At 39.4% G+C, this 19,700-nt stretch overlaps 1 non-coding gene across 1 annotated transcript; it reads left to right on the plus strand.

Moving 5' to 3' along the window:
• The first annotated feature begins 1,245 nt into the window (after positions 1-1,245).
• On the plus strand, positions 1,246-1,352 carry LOC127098873 (small nucleolar RNA R71). Its single transcript, XR_007793557.1, has one exon. It is a non-coding gene; the product is annotated as a small nucleolar RNA R71 (small nucleolar RNA).
• The last annotated feature ends 18,348 nt before the right edge of the window (positions 1,353-19,700 follow it).

The raw sequence follows: 19,700 nt of genomic DNA on the forward strand, positions 1-19,700 counted from the left end.
GTCGGGCATTAGATTGCGAGTAAGGGCGGGGCACTCTTCTAGTCCTTCATCTAATAATAATTCAGCCTTGGGGTCCATTACTTCTGGTGCCGGAGGTGCACCGGCTCTCCAGCGGGTGGTACCTCTAATGATAACTCTTTTAGTCATTCATCGATGATGTTCAAAAAACAACAGGTATCATCAATAGTGAGAGCTTTCATAAACTGGGCTAGAATAAAATCAATTTTCTCCTCATCGTCATCAAAAGTAAGTTTCCCTCTCTTCACATCAATTATCGCACCAGCAGTGTCTAAAAAGGGTTTTCCTAACAAGATTGGAATATTTGAGTCTTCCTTTATGTCCATCACTATAAAGTCTACAGGGATGTACAACTGGCCGATTATAATTGGAATGTCTTCCAGAATACCTATTGGATACTTGATTGAATGGTCAGCCAGCTGATGGGACATTTTGGTGAGCTTTAGATCACGTAAATTTAGCCACTCATAAATTGAGAGAGGCATCAAGCTTATGCTAGATCCTAAAAGACAAATAGAGAGAGGCATCAGGTCTCTAACTTTATGATCAACTGGTCCATCTAATTTTGTCACACTTAGCAGTGTGATAGCATTAGCGTGGCCTTTTGGGTTGGGTTACGGCTGGCCAGAAAAAACATCAGTTGGTTCATAAAATCCTTGTTTTGTTGGTTTAATACATGACAAAATTCTCCATCATGAGATCCATATTTGACTTCTTAGGTGCAGGAGGAGCATCAGGGGCTCCTTTATGATTCTGAAATCCAGTAGGAGTAGAAGGAGGTGGGCTTCGTGCAAAAAGAGAATTATTGTTATTATAGGAGAAATTCATATGATTTCTCCATCCAGGATTATCCAGCATTATTATTCTTGTAGGATAAATTCACATAATTGATTTGGTCATGGGAAGGCTCAAATAACAATTGACAGTTATAGGTGACATGTCCTTGGACTCCACATATTTTTCATTTAGGAGTCACTGCAACAACGGTAGATGCGAGAGTAATGGTAAGATTATTGGTCTTCTGAGTGAGAGCATCTACCCTAGTATTCATGTGATATAGGCCTCTCTTTCGTACATTTCACCTTTAGTGATAATGATTTTAGGCTATGTTTCCAATAAGTTTGTAGGCCTCAGAGAAGGGCTTCCCCTCCAGCCACAACATCAATTGTCATCCTCGTGTTATAGAGGAAACCATTATAAAAAGCATGGATAATTAACCACTTCTCTAGACCATGATGCAGGCAAAGTATCATCATGTCTTTGTACCTTTCCCATGCTTCAAAGAGGGATTCTCCATCAGCTTGTCTAAAACAAATGATTTGGTTTCTTAATACTGACGTCTTAGACGGTGGGAAATATCTGGCTAAAAATACCTTCTTGAGCTCATTCAATGTAGTGATGGAATTAGATAGGAAGGACTGCAGCCAAGCTCTAGCTCTTCTACTGAGGGGAAATGGGAAAAGACGCAGTCTAATGGCTTTGGGATTGAGGCCATTATTCTTTAACGTGTCATCATACTTAATGAACACGGAAAGATGCTGATTTGGGTCCTCCGTAGGGCTTCCGGAGAACTGGTTTTGCTGCACAATTTGTTGTAGATAAGGTTTAAGCTCAAAATTGTTAGCCTGAATCGTCGGGTTAACAATGATTGAATGTAGCTCCTCCTCACATGGGACAAAAAAGTCCTTAAGAGGACGCTCATCATTTTACGCAGACATATGGATAGTGTATTGGGCGCGTCGTTGTTCTAATTAGTGTATAATATGAAGAAAAAGATCGATCTCGTCAATCGGTTGTTCTAGCTCGTCCTCAGAGTTATGGGTAATGGCCATATAACCGAGAAAAGGGAAAGAAAAGAATAAAAGAATATGCCTTAGTATATATGACAAAGCAACAGAATCACGATATTGGCTAATTTGGTCCCTGGTGCACCAAAAACTTGATATGTCAACAAGTGCACGGAAATATCGTAGTAATATAGAAATATTGAACCCACATATACCCATGTCAACCTACGTTTATCTATTGCTACTATGTAAATATAAGGCTATGGATAATAATTTTGGTGTGAAAAAGAAAGAAATAAGTTGGTTTAAAAATCAATTAAGAGACGAAAGACTAAAATGTGGCTCTCGTCAATCAATAGCACTGGCGAAGTCATTTTGTTTATAATTAAATCGGGACAATAATTTCTTTTAGCCTAAAATTTACACTGCCGCTTTTGCATGTTCAACGTGTTAAAGTGCAAAACTCTTTTTGGAAGTTAATTACTTTAAATACTTAAAAATTTGTTTACGGTGGAAAATTTAATTTAAAGGTATTACCGGATTTTGCTCATCTAATACCATATTTTAAGCGCATATACGTCCGTTTTCGTGTGTCCGTTTATGTTCTTAAAATCACCTTTTTGAAAAATATTATTTTCTTAAATAATTAAAAACTACTTTAACAATGTTGATAGTTAAAAACTAGATTTTTCCTAAGTCAAATATATGTTATATTCTTTCGAATCGGAACCGGTATCTCTAAGTTACTGTTTTCGCAGTGAACAAATTGATTAAAAACGTAAACAAATTCAGCCCAATAAACAAATTCCATTTAATTATAATTTTTACGACTTATTTGTGAACACCGTCGGTACGACGATCCTCACATTCCAGACTCGATAGAATTAGCCGAACATATTTACTATGAAATAGATATCGTAATTGAAAATTGAAATTCATACTAAACACACTAAACATATCTAACATAATAATAATAATAATAATAATAATAATAATAATAATAATAATAATAATAATAATAATAATAATAATAATAATAATAATAATAAAAGAGGCACATGCAATTGAAACTTATAGAAAAACAGTAAAGTGAATAAAAAGTGGAACCTGATATAGCAGTAAATAATATGTGATAATATAAAGAAGTGCTCCCAATAAGTACATAAAAATTGATGAATAAAGATTCTAGAATGAAAATATCTGCAAGATTAAATATGAATGATTTGAATACAGATTGAAAAATATCGTATTATTCCTTAGTATGAGAAAATAACCGCTTTAACAAAAGTAAATTTCTTCCTAAAATAAAATTCTAAAATCTTTGATATTGAAAATTGATCTAAGGGTTCTATTTATAGTGAATAATTCATATAGGGGTGTCATAAATAGTGTAGAAGATAGTGGAGATAGTGGTGAAAACTAAATAGTTGAGTTTGGAAATGTGGTGTAAAAATATGAGCTTTAGCACCATGACCGGTGTCATGGTGTTGATGTCTTGTCCATCATGAATAAAGGGAGGATGATGGGCTTCATCCAAATGATGACCCACCCGTCATCCAGCTAGCGCACAAATTCTTTAGCTTTTGTCAACTTTGCACCGTTTTATTGCACGGACACTCCTACAAATAAAATACCTGAAACATACACCAAGTACCAACATGAAACCATACAAAGGGAAAGAAAATGACACAAATTAGCATGTGAATCGATTCATATATGCAATATGTTTCCGAGTTATCATCTTCCCATGAGAAATTTGGGCGGTTCTGTTAATCTAGATTGTAAGTGTTTGCATCTGAATTAATTTCCTAATGACTAGTTTGGTTGTTTAGGATATTCAATGTTTCTATGTGTTTTGCAATAGTGAAGGGCTTCACAATATATTGTGAAATGAGGCTTTCTTCATAATTTACATCATATTTGTTGGTCTTTAGAAAATTTGAGTGCAACTACCGTTTTCCACTTCACCCGCTATATGTTCTTCAATCATTTTGTTGTTGTCCTTCACTAGCTTTAGATCCACCATATTATTTTTATAAGTAAAACATTTGTCATATAACTATAAATATTTGTTAACATCAATAACTTCAACTATTCTTACAATTTCAGTAGAGGTTTTGAAGTTTGAGGAATTGTAGACTATTATGTCAAGTATCTTCTTTGTTTTGAGCTTTAATCATTACAAAATATCTGTAATCGGTGTATGAGATCTAATTTATGAGTTAGGCATGTAGTTAATAATCTCTTGAATCTCTTGTAAGTTGAATCTAGAGATTCCCCACCATTAAATATAAAAATAATGATATTATAGTGCTCGTGAGGCCACCGAAGACACATAACTCAATCACCACCATCTAGAAAGGTTTAGGGGTCACTTTTCATTTTCGACGTTCTTCATCCTCCAACGATTCAGAAGAGGTGGAAGAAATAATTTTCCTAAATGCCTTAAGCAGAAGAATCAATGATTACCCCATCAAGAGGGAACTTTAAAAACATCTAGGGATGGGTACATATGGTAGAACAATTGATATCGACGAACATTAGGAATTGGTCGACTTTCTTCTAATGTTTTGGAGAGCAATGGGACCTAAAAAATTCAAGGTGTTCGTCCTCATATTGAAATTAAGGTTGTGTCCTGATTTAAAGGCATTTACATGTCGATTAATTCATGGGGAGAACTTCATTTGCTTTTTTCGGTGCATCTCACGGTATCTCGAAGGCAACACATGTTGTTGGAGTGCTTAAGACCTACCAAAAAAGGAACAGATGAAACATGCGATCACACATTTAGAAGTTAAATAAATAAGAAATACTAATGAAGATCAATGGCGACAAGATGAAGAAATGTTTTCTAAGTCTCGGACTCCAGTCGGGGTCCAAATTCGCTAAAAGCGTTGTTATCAGGGCCCATAAAACCTTCAACAACATGCTTGCAAGGGTCAATAAATATATTCAGTGCAAGAAAAAATTAGCAGCCAACAAGATAACCTATGAAGGAAGGCATGAGAAATAAGAGACAAGTAGAAAGAGAAATGAAGATACTAGGCATGGAACCGATAAGAGAGGCAACGTTAAAAAAGAATCTTGAACCAACCGAGAAGGCAAAAAAGCACCCCCGTCTAGGTATAGACACCACACTCCAATGAACATATTCAGAGAGTGCATCAACATGGAGTTTCAAGAAGAGCACATTAAGATACATATACCTATTTGAGAACGACACATAATGGATAAATCTTCATATTATCGCTTTCACCAATGTAACGACCATAACATGAATGAGTGTGTTCAACTGAAAAATGCTATTAAATATCTGAATAAGAAGGTAAGTATGTCTAGATGTTCCCATAAGGGCAAAGTTAGATCCAAGAATAAGAGGTCAAAGGTTGATATCCCATTAAGAAGAAGTAACTAAATAACCCAAGTAACCAAGAAAGAGAAACATTATGATGATGAAGAAGAAAACAAATTGTAAGTTCCTTAAACCGTAGTCGGGTGAACGCTAATCGAATGATAGAGTCTACACATCCTAATGAACATCAAGGAATAGAGTAATATCCATGGGAGATGCTTCTTATCAGTGCATAGACCAACCTAAAGAAAGAAAATAATGGAAGTGGCCAACTGAGCCAAATCTCCCCAAAGCAAACCACGCTAGTCACGACAAGGATAGTTTCATGAGGATTCCCTTATTCCAAAGTTGCCTCTTATAAATCTATAAAGATGAAATAAAGGGAAATGTTTCAGGAATATAAATCACCAAAAGAACCTCTCAGAAGAGGCATGTCACCCCTCCCATTCTATGACAAAAAGCTAGTCAATAGGGTTCAAAACTCTCATGTCTCGTTGTTAGTAAGGGTCATTATGGCCAACTTTGAAGTACATAGGATTTTTCGGGACCAAATGAGCTCTTGCAACATCATGTATGTTGATATCTTGGAAAAACTACACCTAACTCGATAGAGTCTCATCCCTTGCAAAGGAAGCGACCTCTAAGGGTTAAATGGATCGACGAAGAGACTGTGGGGATACTTCAAGCTAATGGTAGCTTTAGAGAGAAAGTAAACCTTGGTTGAATGACATCTTACTTAGGTTAAAAACTTTTTATGGTTAAGCTTCTCAAAGAAAAAAATCAATTTATCATCTTCCTTAGATTGTAAGTGTTTGTATACGAATTATTTTCCTGATGACGAGTTCGGTTGTTTAGAAAATTCAATGTTTCTATGTGGTTTAAAATTGTTGAAAGGGCTTCACAATATATTATGAAATAAGGCATTCCTCAAAATTCACATCATACTTATTTGTCTTGAGAAATTTTGAGTGCAACTTGTAACACCCTTCTAAAATACCCCAATAATCAATTAATTCAACAAAATATAAATCAGAGTAGATATGCAATTTAAGGGTGTCACACTTGACACTTCACACCATTCACCATAATAACTTGTCATGCTCATTTATTAATCAAAAATAAAACATTGCACAATTCGCAGCGGATAGAGATCTAATCAATCATGCAAACCATGTAATCACATTACATGTAAACTGTTCAACAACCACAATTGAAAACAAAGTAAAACATCCCGTCCCGATGTTACATCTACCAGAGCATGACCCACTAAGTAACTACACTAGACTCCAAGCACTAGCTTCTACTCAATCACTGCTCGTTACCTGAAACATAGTTGTAAGGGTGAGTTCCTCAATCGATATAATAAGCATTATAAAATATCATGTAATGCTAAGTAATTTAACACATTTCATCACCCAAATCAGATCACACATTCAGTAACGGCAACATCAACTCAAAATCATAATCATACTCAACCCAACACAAAACACACGTATAATATTGGAATACATCCATTCATATTATACGCCATACATACATTATGCAATGAGACTCCATGCATGCGGTACCGACTATTCGTGAACACATAGTTCAACCTCACCGATCAAACCCAGATACGGCTACCAAGCTCACTAGTCCCACTCATTTGAGACCTAGTGACTCACTCACTAATTCCTCACCATGGGAATTAGCTACCACCCCAAGGGCTATGCTATGCACGCTAAATCACCTAGCATGCAAACATCAACAACAATCCACAATAACTCACTCACTAATTCCTCACCATGGGAATTAGCTACCACCATAAAGGCCAAACTATGCACACTAAATCACCTAGCATGCAACCATCAACAACAATCCACAATGGACATATGCTCACACTCTAAGCCATAAACAGTCCATTCACAATTGCATACATAACAGATACATTCACAGCATTATGCATACCATCATACATCATCAACATATTTATCACAGAATCATATTCATATCATGCCAAATAATAAATCACAGTATTAGCACACTCTACTAATACCCCTACTGCTCAAAACAACGGGAAATGATCCCTACTATATCATACACCAATATAGGCCAATCATCAACTATGTACACAATATTTAAATATCAAATTTTCCACTTTTCCAACAGTGTTAACCGGTTAACGCCCTGGGTTAACCGGTTAACGCAACACAGAACACGCTTCCTGGCACATTTTAACAGTGTTAACCGGTTAACACCCTGGGTTAACCGGTTAACGCAAGACAGACAGCAATTTCTCATAATTCATAACAGTGTTAACCGGTTAACACCCTGGGTTAACCGGTTAACGCAGGACAGAAAGCTGTTCCTGCGCTAACACGAACAGAATGCAGAATTACCCGCATTTTTCGCCGTCGGAGGACTTCCGGACCTCCGATTTCGATTCCGTAAACGGCTACACGTCCAGAAAATCACAACTCATCCAAATATAGATTCAATTACAGTTTTAACATAACTTATTCATCACCATTTACAGCATTCCTCATCCCAATTAGGGTCAATTCAATGGCTTATTACTACCCATTACATGTTAACCCATAATACCCATTAAACGACGATAAACCCCCCTTACCTGAGTTAATCCGGCAAATCCTTTCTTGACCTTCAACAATCGTGAATTCTCCTCTTGAGCCCTAGCCTCTTCTTCTCCCTTTCTCAGTTTCTTCTCTCCCAATGTTACGTGTTCTCTGCTTTCACGTAAAAACCCTTTTTACCAAATGGGACCTTATATATATTCCAACTTTATTATTCCAATAATAATAATCCAATAATATTCCAATTATTTAATTAAATTAATAAATATACTATTAACTTAAATTAAATAATTATCATATTTTATCGGGGTGTTACAACTCTCCCCCACTAAAAGAGTTTTCGTCCTCGAAAACATACCTCAAGCGAATAACTCTGGATAAGACTCCTTCATCTGACTCTCAAGTTCCCAAGTCACATTGCCACCTACTGGTCCTCCCCAAGCTACCTTTACCAAAGCAATCTCTTTACCCCGCAACTGCTTCAACTCTCGATCCTCGATCCTCATAGGTGATGTTTCAACAGTCAGGTTATCTCTCACCTGTACATCATCTACTTGGACCACATGCGACGGATCAGGAATGTACCTCCTCAACTGAGACACATGAAAAACCCCATGCAAATTCGCAAGTGACGGCGGTAAAGCGATACGATAGGCTACCTCCCCTATCCTCTCCAAAATCTGATAAGGACCAATAAATCGAGGTGTCAACTTCTTCGACTTCAAAGCTCGACCAACCCCAGTTATCGGAGTAACACGAAGAAACACATGATCTCCCTCTTGAAACTCAAGTGACTTCCTCCTCTTGTCGTGATAACTCTTCTGACGACTCTGAGCAATCCTCATCTTCTCCTGAATCATCTTAATCTTTTCCGTAGTTTGTTGAACAATCTCCGGTCCAACCACAGCACTCTCACCGGACTCATACCAACATAAAGGTGTCCGACATCTCCTACCATACAAAGCTTCAAACGGTGCCATACCAATGCTCGAATGAAAACTATTGTTGTAGGTAAACTCAATCAAAGGTAAATAACAATCCCAAGCACCTCCCTTTTCCAAAACACAAGCCCTCAAAAGATCCTCCAGTGACTGAATTGTCCTCTCAGTCTGACCGTCAGTCTGCGGATGATATGCAGAACTCAATCTCAGCTTAGTTCCCAAAGCCCTCTGCAAACCTTCCCAGAACTTCGATGTAAATCTAGGATCTCTGTCCGAAACAATACTCGACGGAATACCATGCAAACTTACAATTTTCTCAATATACAACTCAGTTAATCTCTCTAACGGATAATCCATTCTGATTGGAATGAAATGAGCCGATTTTGTCAATCTGTCAACAATCACCCAAATAGCTTCAAAATTCTTAATTGTCCTCGGTAAACCAGAAACAAAATCCATACTGATACTATCCCACTTCCACTCTGGAATAGCCAACGGTTGCATTAGCCCAGACGGCTTCTGATGCTCAATCTTCGACTTCTGACAAGTCAAACAAGAATAAACAAAACTCGCAATTTCTCTTTTCATTCCCGGCCACCAAAATAACTTTTTCAAATCATGATACATCTTCGTAGCCCCAGGATGAATACTCAGGCCACTACGATGTCCTTCCTCAAGAATACTCTTCTTAAGTTCGGTAACATCCGGAATACACACCCGATTACCAAATTTCAAAACACCATTCTCATCAACTCTGAATTCACCACCTTGACCTTGATTCACTAGAGTCAACTTATCAACCAAAAGCACATCGGATTTCTGACCCTCTCTAATCTCATCCAGAATACCACTGGTTAACTTCAACATTCCCAATTTAACACTATTGTGAGTACTCTCACACACCAAACTTAAGTCTCTAAACTGCTCAATTAAATCCAATTCCTTAACCATTAACATAGACATATGCAATGATTTCCGACTCAATGCATCAGCCACTACGTTTGCTTTACCCGGATGGTAATTCAAACCAAAGTCATAATCCTTCAGAAACTCTAACCATCTCCTCTGTCTCATATTCAGCTCTTTCTGATCAAACAAATACTTTAAACTTTTATGGTCGCTGAAAACCTCAAATCTTGACCCATACAAGTAATGCCTCCATAACTTCAGAACAAATACCACAGCTGCCAACTCTAAATCGTGTGTCGGATAGTTCCTCTCATGAACCTTCAGTTGTCTCGAAGCATAAGCTACAACCTGCTTATTCTGCATCAAAACACCACCCAAACCCAACAATGAAGCATCACAGTAAACCTCAAATGGTTCCAATGGACTTGGTAATATCATAATAGGAGCAGTAGTTAACCTTCTCTTCAACTCTTGGAAACCTTCTTCACACTTTGAGTCCCAAACAAACGCTTGCCCCTTTCTAGTCAACATCGTTAACGGTAACGCCAACTTAGAAAATCCCTCAATGAATTTCCTATAATAACCTGCAAGTCCAAGAAAACTCCTTATCTTAGAAACTGACTACGGAGCTTCCCACTTAGATACCGCTTCTATATATCTTAGAAGGATCAACAGCAACACCACCTCTTGAAATCACATGACCAAGAAAACTAACCTCTTCTAACCAAAATTCACACTTAGACAGTTTAGCAAATAACTTCTTTTCTCGTAAAACTCTTAAAACCACTCTCAAATGTTCAGCATGCTCTTCTTCAGATTTCGAATACACCAAAATATCGTCAATAAACACCACAACAAACTTGTCTAGGTACGGATGGAAAATCCTATTCATATACTCCATAAATACCCCAGGCGCATTAGTCACACCAAAAGGCATTACAGAATACTCATAATGTCCATACCTTGTTCTGAAAGCAGTCTTCTGAATATCCTCAGTTTTCACACGTATCTGATGATACCCCGATCTCAAATCTATTTTGCTGAACACACTCGCACCAACCAACTGATCCATCAAATCATCAATCCTCGGCAAAGGATACCGATTCTTGATCGTCACTTTATTCAGTTGCCTGTAGTCCACACACAACCTCATAGTACCTTCTTTCTTCTTAACCAATAACACTGGTGCGCCCCACGGTGACACACTCGGACGAATAAATTTCTTATCCAACAGATCTTCCAGCTGACCTTCAATTCAGTTAACTCAACAGCAGACATACGGTACGGAGCCATCGACATCAGTCTAGTACCAGGTACCAAATCAATCGAGAACTCAACTTCACGCTCTGGCGGTAATTCATTCACCTCTTCAGGAAACACATCAGGAAAATCACATACCACAGCTAGATCGCAAATTACCAGTTTATCTTTAGCCTCCAAAGTCGCTAACAGCATAAACAACTCTGCCCCATCTGCTACTGCCTCATTCACCTGCCTTGCTGATAGAAACAAACTCTTTCCTTCCTCAATCTCAGGAAAAATCACAATCTTATCAAAACAGTTGATATAAACTCGGTTAAACACCAACCAGTTCATACCCAGGATAACATCAATCTGCACTAGTGGAAGACACACGAGGTCCATCCCAAAGTCTCTACCAAAAATACTCAAAGGACAATCTAAACAAACTGAAGTAGTAGTCACTGAACCCTTCGCAGGAGTATCAATCACCATACTCCCATGCATCTCAGATATCTCTAACTTAAGTTTCACAGCACAATCCAAAGATATAAAGGAATGAGTCGCACCTGTGTCAATAATAGCTACAAGAGGAAAGCCATTAATATAACACGTACCTCGGATCAAACGATCATCTGCAGAAGTCTCAGAACCCGATAAAGCAAAGACCTTGCCTCCCGACTGGTTCTCCTTCTTCGGCTTAGGACATTGTGGACTGATATGACCCACCTCTCCACAATTGAAACAAGTCATAGTCTTCGACCGGCACTCTGCAGCCAAGTGACCACCTTTTCCACACTTGAAACACTTCTTCTCAGCACTGGTACACTCATGGATACGATGTCCAGCCTGACCACATCTGTAACACTTAGCAGGGGCACTGGAGTCTCCCCCACTAGGTCTCTTCATCCCACTCTGTCTCTGGAAACCTTTGCCAGCTGCATACGGTTTCCCACGATCATTCTGATTCTTGCCTTTCCTATCAACCCTCTGCTGATAGCTCTCCGTTCTGGCCTTGGTATCCTGTTCAAAAATCCTGCAACAGTCAACCAAGTCAGAAAACACTCTGATCCGCTGATACCCAATAGCCTGCTTGATCTCGGGACGTAACCCGTTCCCAAACTTCACACATTTTGAAAATTCCCCAGTAGCCTCATCATAGGGAGTGTAATACTTCGACAGCTCTGTGAACTTAGCAGCATACTCAGTAACAAACCGGTTGCCCTGCTTCAATTCTAAGAACTCTATCTCTTTCTTTCCTCTGACATCCTCTGGAAAGTACTTCCTCAGGAATCTCTCTCTGAACACCGCCCAAGTGATCTCAGCACCCCCAGCAGCTTCCAACTCAGTGCGGGCAGCAACCCACCAATCATCTGCTTCCTCTGACAGCATATGTGTACCGAACCTGACCTTCTGGTTATCGGCACACTCAGTCACTCGGAAGATCCTTTCGATCTCCTTCAACCACTTCTGAGCACCATCTGGATCGTATGCTCCCTTGAACATTGGAGGATTGTTCTTCTGGAACTCACTCAGTTGACGAGCAGCTCCCAGTCCCACAACATTCGGATTCCCTCCAAGTACTCCAGCTAGCATACCCAGAGCCTCAGCAATCGCAGCATCGTCTCTACCTCTTCCAGCCATCTCTATTCTGAAAACCCAACAAGCTAAAACAATAAGTACTGATAGGGTTACACAACACCTATCACGTACAGGGAAACAGAATAATTACGACTCGACTCGACCGACTATGCTCTGATACCACTAATGTAACACCCTTCTAAAATACCCCAATAATCAATTAATTCAACAAAATATAAATCAGAGTAGATATGCAATTTAAGGGTGTCACACTTGACACTTCACACCATTCACCATAATAATTGTCATGCTCATTTATTAATCAAAAATAAACATTGCACAATTCGCAGCGGATAGAGATCTAATCAATCATGCAAACCATGTAATCATTACATGTAAACTGTTCAACAACCACAATTGAAAACAAAGTAAAACATCCCGTCCCGATGTTACATCTACCAGAGCATGACCCACTAAGGAACTACACTAGACTCCAAGCACTAGCTTCTACTCAATCACTGCTCGTTACCTGAAACATAGTTGTAAGGGTGAGTTCCTCAATCGATATAATAAGCATTATAAAATATCATGTAATGCTAAGTAATTTAACACATTTCATCACCCAAATCAGATCACACATTCAGTAACGGCAACATCAACTCAAAATCATAATCATACTCAACCCAACACAAAACACACGTATAATATTGGAATACATCCATTCATATTATACGCCATACATACATTATGCAATGAGACTCCATGCATGCGGTACCGACTATTCGTGAACACATAGTTCAACCTCACCGATCAAACCCAGATACGGCTACCAAGCTCACTAGTCCCACTCATTTGAGACCTAGTGACTCACTCACTAATTCCTCACCATGGGAATTAGCTACCACCCCAAGGGCTATGCTATGCACGCTAAATCACCTAGCATGCAAACATCAACAACAATCCACAATAACTCACTCACTAATTCCTCACCATGGGAATTAGCTACCACCATAAAGGCCATACTATGCACGCTAAATCACCTAGCATGCAACCATCAACAACAATCCACAATGGACATATGCTCACACTCTAAGCCATAAACAGTCCATTCACAATTGCATACATAACAGATACATTCACAGCATTATGCATACCATCATACATCATCAACATTTATCACAGAATCATATTCATATCATGCCAAATAATAAATCACAGTATTAGCACACTCTACTAATACCCCTACTGCTCAAAACAACGGGAAATGATCCCTACTATATCATACACCAATATAGGCCAATCATCAACTATGTACACAATATTTAAATATCAAATTTTCCACTTTTCCAACAGTGTTAACCGGTTAACGCCCTGGGTTAACCGGTTAACGCAACACAGAACACGCTTCCTGGCACATTTTAACAGTGTTAACCGGTTAACACCCTGGGTTAACCGGTTAACGCAAGACAGACAGCAATTTCTCATAATTCATAACAGTGTTAACCGTTAACACCCTGGGTTAACCGGTTAACGCAAGACAGAAAGCTGTTCCTGCGCTAACACGAACAGAATGCAGAATTACCCGCATTTTTCGCCGTCGGAGGACTTCCGGACCTCCGATTTCGATTCCGTAAACGGCTACACGTCCAGAAAATCACAACTCATCCAAATATAGATTCAATTACAGTTTTAACATAACTTATTCATCACCATTTACAGCATTCCTCATCCCAATTAGGGTCAATTCAATGGCTTATTACTACCCATTACATGTTAACCCATAATACCCATTAAACGACGATAAACCCCCCTTACCTGAGTTAATCCGGCAAATCCTTTCTTGACCTTCAACAATCGTGAATTCTCCTCTTGAGCCCTAGCCTCTTCTTCTCCCTTTTCTCAGTTTCTTCTCTTTTCTCCCAATGTTACGTGTTCTCTGCTTTCACGTAAAAACCCTTTTTTACCAAATGGGACCTTATATATATTCCAACTTTATTATTCCAATAATAATAATCCAATAATATTCCAATTATTTAATCAAATTAATAAATATACTATTAACTTAAATTAAATAATTATCATATTTTATCGGGGTGTTACAACTCTCCCCCACTAAAAGAGTTTTCATCCTCGAAAACATACCTCAAGCGAATAACTCTGGATAAGACTCCTTCATCTGACTCTCAAGTTCCCAAGTCACATTGCCACCTGCTGGTCCTCCCCAAGCTACCTTTACCAAAGCAATCTCTTTACCCCGCAACTGCTTCAACTCTCGATCCTCGATCCTCATAGGTGATGTTTCAACAGTCAGGTTATCTCTCACCTGTACATCATCTACTTGGACCACATGCGACGGATCAGGAATGTACCTCCTCAACTGAGACACATGAAAAACCCCATGCAAATTCGCAAGTGACGGCGGTAAAGAGATACGATAGGCTACCTCCCCTATCCTCTCCAAAATCTGATAAGGACCAATAAATCGAGGTGTCAACTTCTTCGACTTCAAAGCTCGACCAACCCCAGTTATCGGAGTAACACGAAGAAACACATGATCTCCCTCTTGAAACTCAAGTGACTTCCTCCTCTTGTCGTGATAACTCTTCTGACGACTCTGAACAATCCTCATCTTCTCCTGAATCATCTTAATCTTTTCCGTAGTTTGTTGAACAATCTCCGGTCCAACCACAGCACTCTCACCGGACTCATACCAACATAAAGGTGTCCGACATCTCCTACCATACAAAGCTTCAAACGGTGCCATACCAATGCTCGAATGAAAACTATTGTTGTAGGTAAACTCAATCAAAGGTAAATAACAATCCCAAGCACCTCCCTTTTCCAAAACACAAGCCCTCAAAAGATCCTCCAGTGACTGAATGTCCTCTCAGTCTGACCGTCAGTCTGCGGATGATATGCAGAACTCAATCTCAGCTTAGTTCCCAAAGCCCTCTGCAAACCTTCCCAGAACTTCGATGTAAATCTAGGATCTCTGTCCGAAACAATACTCGACGGAATACCATGCAAACTTACAATTTTCTCAATATACAACTCAGTTAATCTCTCTAACGGATAATCCATTCTGATGGAATGAAATGAGCCGATTTTGTCAATCTGTCAACAATCACCCAAATAGCTTCAAAATTCTTAATTGTCCTCGGTAAACCAGAAACAAAATCCATACTGATACTATCCCACTTCCACTCTGGAATAGCCAACGGTTGCATTAGCCCAGACGGCTTCTGATGCTCAATCTTCGACTTCTGACAAGTCAAACAAGAATAAACAAAACTCGCAATTTCTCTTTTCATTCCCGGCCACCAAAATAACTTTTTCAAATCATGATACATCTTCGTAGCCCCAGGATGAATACTCAGGCCACTACGATGTCCTTCCTCAAGAATACTCTTCTTAAGTTCGGTAACATCCGGAATACACACCCGATTACCAAATTTCAAAACACCATTCTCATCAACTCTGAATTCACCACCTTGACCTTGATTCACTAGAGTCAACTTATCAACCAAAAGCACATCGGATTTCTGACCCTCTCTAATCTCATCCAGAATACCACTGGTTAACTTCAACATTCCCAATTTAACACTATTGTGAGTACTCTCACACACCAAACTCAAGTCTCTAAACTGCTCAATTAAATCCAATTCCTTAACCATTAACATAGACATATGCAATGATTTCCGACTCAATGCATCAGCCACTACGTTTGCTTTACCCGGATGGTAATTCAAACCAAAGTCATAATCCTTCAGAAACTCTAACCATCTCCTCTGTCTCATATTCAGCTCTTTCTGATCAAACAAATACTTTAAACTTTTATGGTCGCTGAAAACCTCAAATCTTGACCCATACAAGTAATGCCTCCATAACTTCAGAACAAATACCACAGCTGCCAACTCTAAATCGTGTGTCGGATAGTTCCTCTCATGAACCTTCAGTTGTCTCGAAGCATAAGCTACAACCTGCTTATTCTGCATCAAAACACCACCCAAACCCAACAATGAAGCATCACAGTAAACCTCAAATGGTTCCAATGGACTTGGTAATATCATAATAGGAGCAGTAGTTAACCTTCTCTTCAACTCTTGGAAACCTTCTTCACACTTTGAGTCCCAAACAAACGCTTGCCCCTTTCTAGTCAACATCGTCAACGGTAACGCCAACTTAGAAAATCCCTCAATGAATTTCCTATAATAACCTGCAAGTCCAAGAAAACTCCTTATCTTAGAAACTGACTACGGAGCTTCCCACTTAGATACCGCTTCTATATATCTTAGAAGGATCAACAGCAACACCACCTCTTGAAATCACATGACCAAGAAAACTAACCTCTTCTAACCAAAATTCACACTTAGACAGTTTAGCAAATAACTTCTTTTCTCGTAAAACTCTTAAAACCACTCTCAAATGTTCAGCATGCTCTTCTTCAGATTTCGAATACACCAAAATATCGTCAATAAACACCACAACAAACTTGTCTAGGTACGGATGGAAAATCCTATTCATATACTCCATAAATACCCCAGGCGCATTAGTCACACCAAAAGGCATTACATAATACTCATAATGTCCATACCTTGTTTTGAAAGCAGTCTTCTGAATATCCTCAGTTTTCACACGTATCTGATGATACCCCGATCTCAAATCTATTTTGCTGAACACACTCGCACCAACCAACTGATCCATCAAATCATCAATCCTCGGCAAAGGATACCGATTCTTGATCGTCACTTTATTCAGTTGCCTGTAGTCCACACACAACCTCATAGTACCTTCTTTCTTCTTAACCAATAACACTGGTGCGCCCCACGGTGACACACTCGGACGAATAAATTTCTTATCCAACAGATCTTCCAGCTGACCTTCAATTCAGTTAACTCAACAGCAGACATACGGTACGGAGCCATCGACATCAGTCTAGTACCAGGTACCAAATCAATCGAGAACTCAACTTCACGCTCTGGCGGTAATTCATTCACCTCTTCAGGAAACACATCAGGAAAATCACATACCACAGCTAGATCGCAAATTACCAGTTTATCTTTAGCCTCCAAAGTCGCTAACAGCATAAACAACTCTGCCCCATCTGCTACTGCCTCATTCACCTGCCTTGCTGATAGAAACAAAACCTTTCCTTCCTCAATCTCAGGAAAAATCACAATCTTATCAAAACAGTTGATATAAACTCGGTTAAACACCAACCAGTTCATACCCAGGATAACATCAATCTGCACTAGTGGAAGACACACGAGGTCCATCCCAAAGTCTCTACCAAAAATACTCAAAGGACAATCTAAACAAACTGAAGTAGTAGTCACTGAACCCTTCGCAGGAGTATCAATCACCATACTCCCATGCATCTCAGATATCTCTAACTTAAGTTTCACAGCACAATCCAAAGATATAAAGGAATGAGTCGCACCTGTGTCAATAATAGCTACAAGAGGAAAGCCATTAATATAACACGTACCTCGGATCAAACGATCATCTGCAGAAGTCTCAGAACCCGATAAAGCAAAGACCTTGCCTCCCGACTGGTTCTCCTCTTCGGCTTAGGACATTGTGGACTGATATGACCCACCTCTCCACAATGAAACAAGTCATAGTCTTCGACCGGCACTCTGCAGCCAAGTGACCACCTTTTCCACACTTGAAACACTTCTTCTCAGCACTGGTACACTCATGGATACGATGTCCAGCCTGACCACATCTGTAACACTTAGCAGGGGCACTGGAGTCTCCCCCACTAGGTCTCTTATCCCACTCTGTCTCTGGAAACCTTTGCCAGCTGCATACGGTTTCCCACGATCATTCTGATTCTTGCCTTTCCTATCAACCCTCTGCTGATAGCTCTCCGTTCTGGCCTTGGTATCCTGTTCAAAAATCCTGCAACAGTCAACCAAGTCAGAAAACACTCTGATCCGCTGATACCCAATAGCCTACTTGATCTCGGGACGTAACCCGTTCCAAACTTCACACATTTTGAAAATTCCCCAGTAGCCTCATCATAGGGAGTGTAATACTTCGACAGCTCTGTGAACTTAGCAGCATACTCAGTAACAAACCGGTTGCCCTGCTTCAATTCTAAGAACTCTATCTCTTTCTTTCCTCTGACATCCTCTGGAAAGTACTTCCTCAGGAATCTCTCTCTGAACACCGCCCAAGTGATCTCAGCACCCCCAGCAGCTTCCAACTCAGTGCGGGCAGCAACCCACCAATCATCTGCTTCCTCTGACAGCATATGTGTACCGAACCTGACCTTCTGGTTATCGGCACACTCAGTCACTCGGAAGATCCTTTCGATCTCCTTCAACCACTTCTGAGCACCATCTGGATCGTATGCTCCCTTGAACATTGGAGGATTGTTCTTCTGGAACTCACTCAGTTGACGAGCAGCTCCCAGTCCCACAACATTCGGATTCCCTCCAAGTACTCCAGCTAGCATACCCAGAGCCTCAGCAATCGCAGCATCGTCTCTACCTCTTCCAGCCATCTCTATTCTGAAAACCCAACAAGCTAAAACAATAAGTACTGATAGGGTTACACAACACCTATCACGTACAGGGAAACAGAATAATTACGACTCGACTCGACCGACTATGCTCTGATACCACTAATGTAACACCCTTCTAAAAATACCCCAATAATCATTAATTCAACAAAATATAAATCAGAGTAGATATGCAATTTAAGGGTGTCACACTTGACACTTCACACCATTCACCATAATAACTTGTCATGCTCATTTATTAATCAAAAATAAAACATTGCACAATTCGCAGCGGATAGAGATCTAATCAATCATGCAAACCATGTAATCACATTACATGTAAACTGTTCAACAACCACAATTGAAAACAAAGTAAAACATCCCGTCCCGATGTTACATCTACCAGAGCATGACCCACTAAGGAACTACACTAGACTCCAAGCACTAGCTTCTACTCAATCACTGCTCGTTACCTGAAAACATAGTTGTAAGGGTGAGTTCCTCAATCGATATAATAAGCATTATAAAATATCATGTAATGCTAAGTAATTTAACACATTTCATCACCCAAATCAGATCACACATTCAGTAACGGCAACATCAACTCAAAATCATAATCATACTCAACCCAACACAAAACACACGTATAATATTGGAATACATCCATTCATATTATACGCCATACATACATTATGCAATGAGACTCCATGCATGCGGTACCGACTATTCGTGAACACATAGTTCAACCTCACCGATCAAACCCAGATACGGCTACCAAGCTCACTAGTCCCA

The sequence above is a fragment of the Lathyrus oleraceus genome, chromosome 6 (assembly GCF_024323335.1).
Source record: "Lathyrus oleraceus cultivar Zhongwan6 chromosome 6, CAAS_Psat_ZW6_1.0, whole genome shotgun sequence".
Taxonomy (NCBI): Eukaryota; Viridiplantae; Streptophyta; class Magnoliopsida; order Fabales; family Fabaceae; genus Lathyrus; species Lathyrus oleraceus.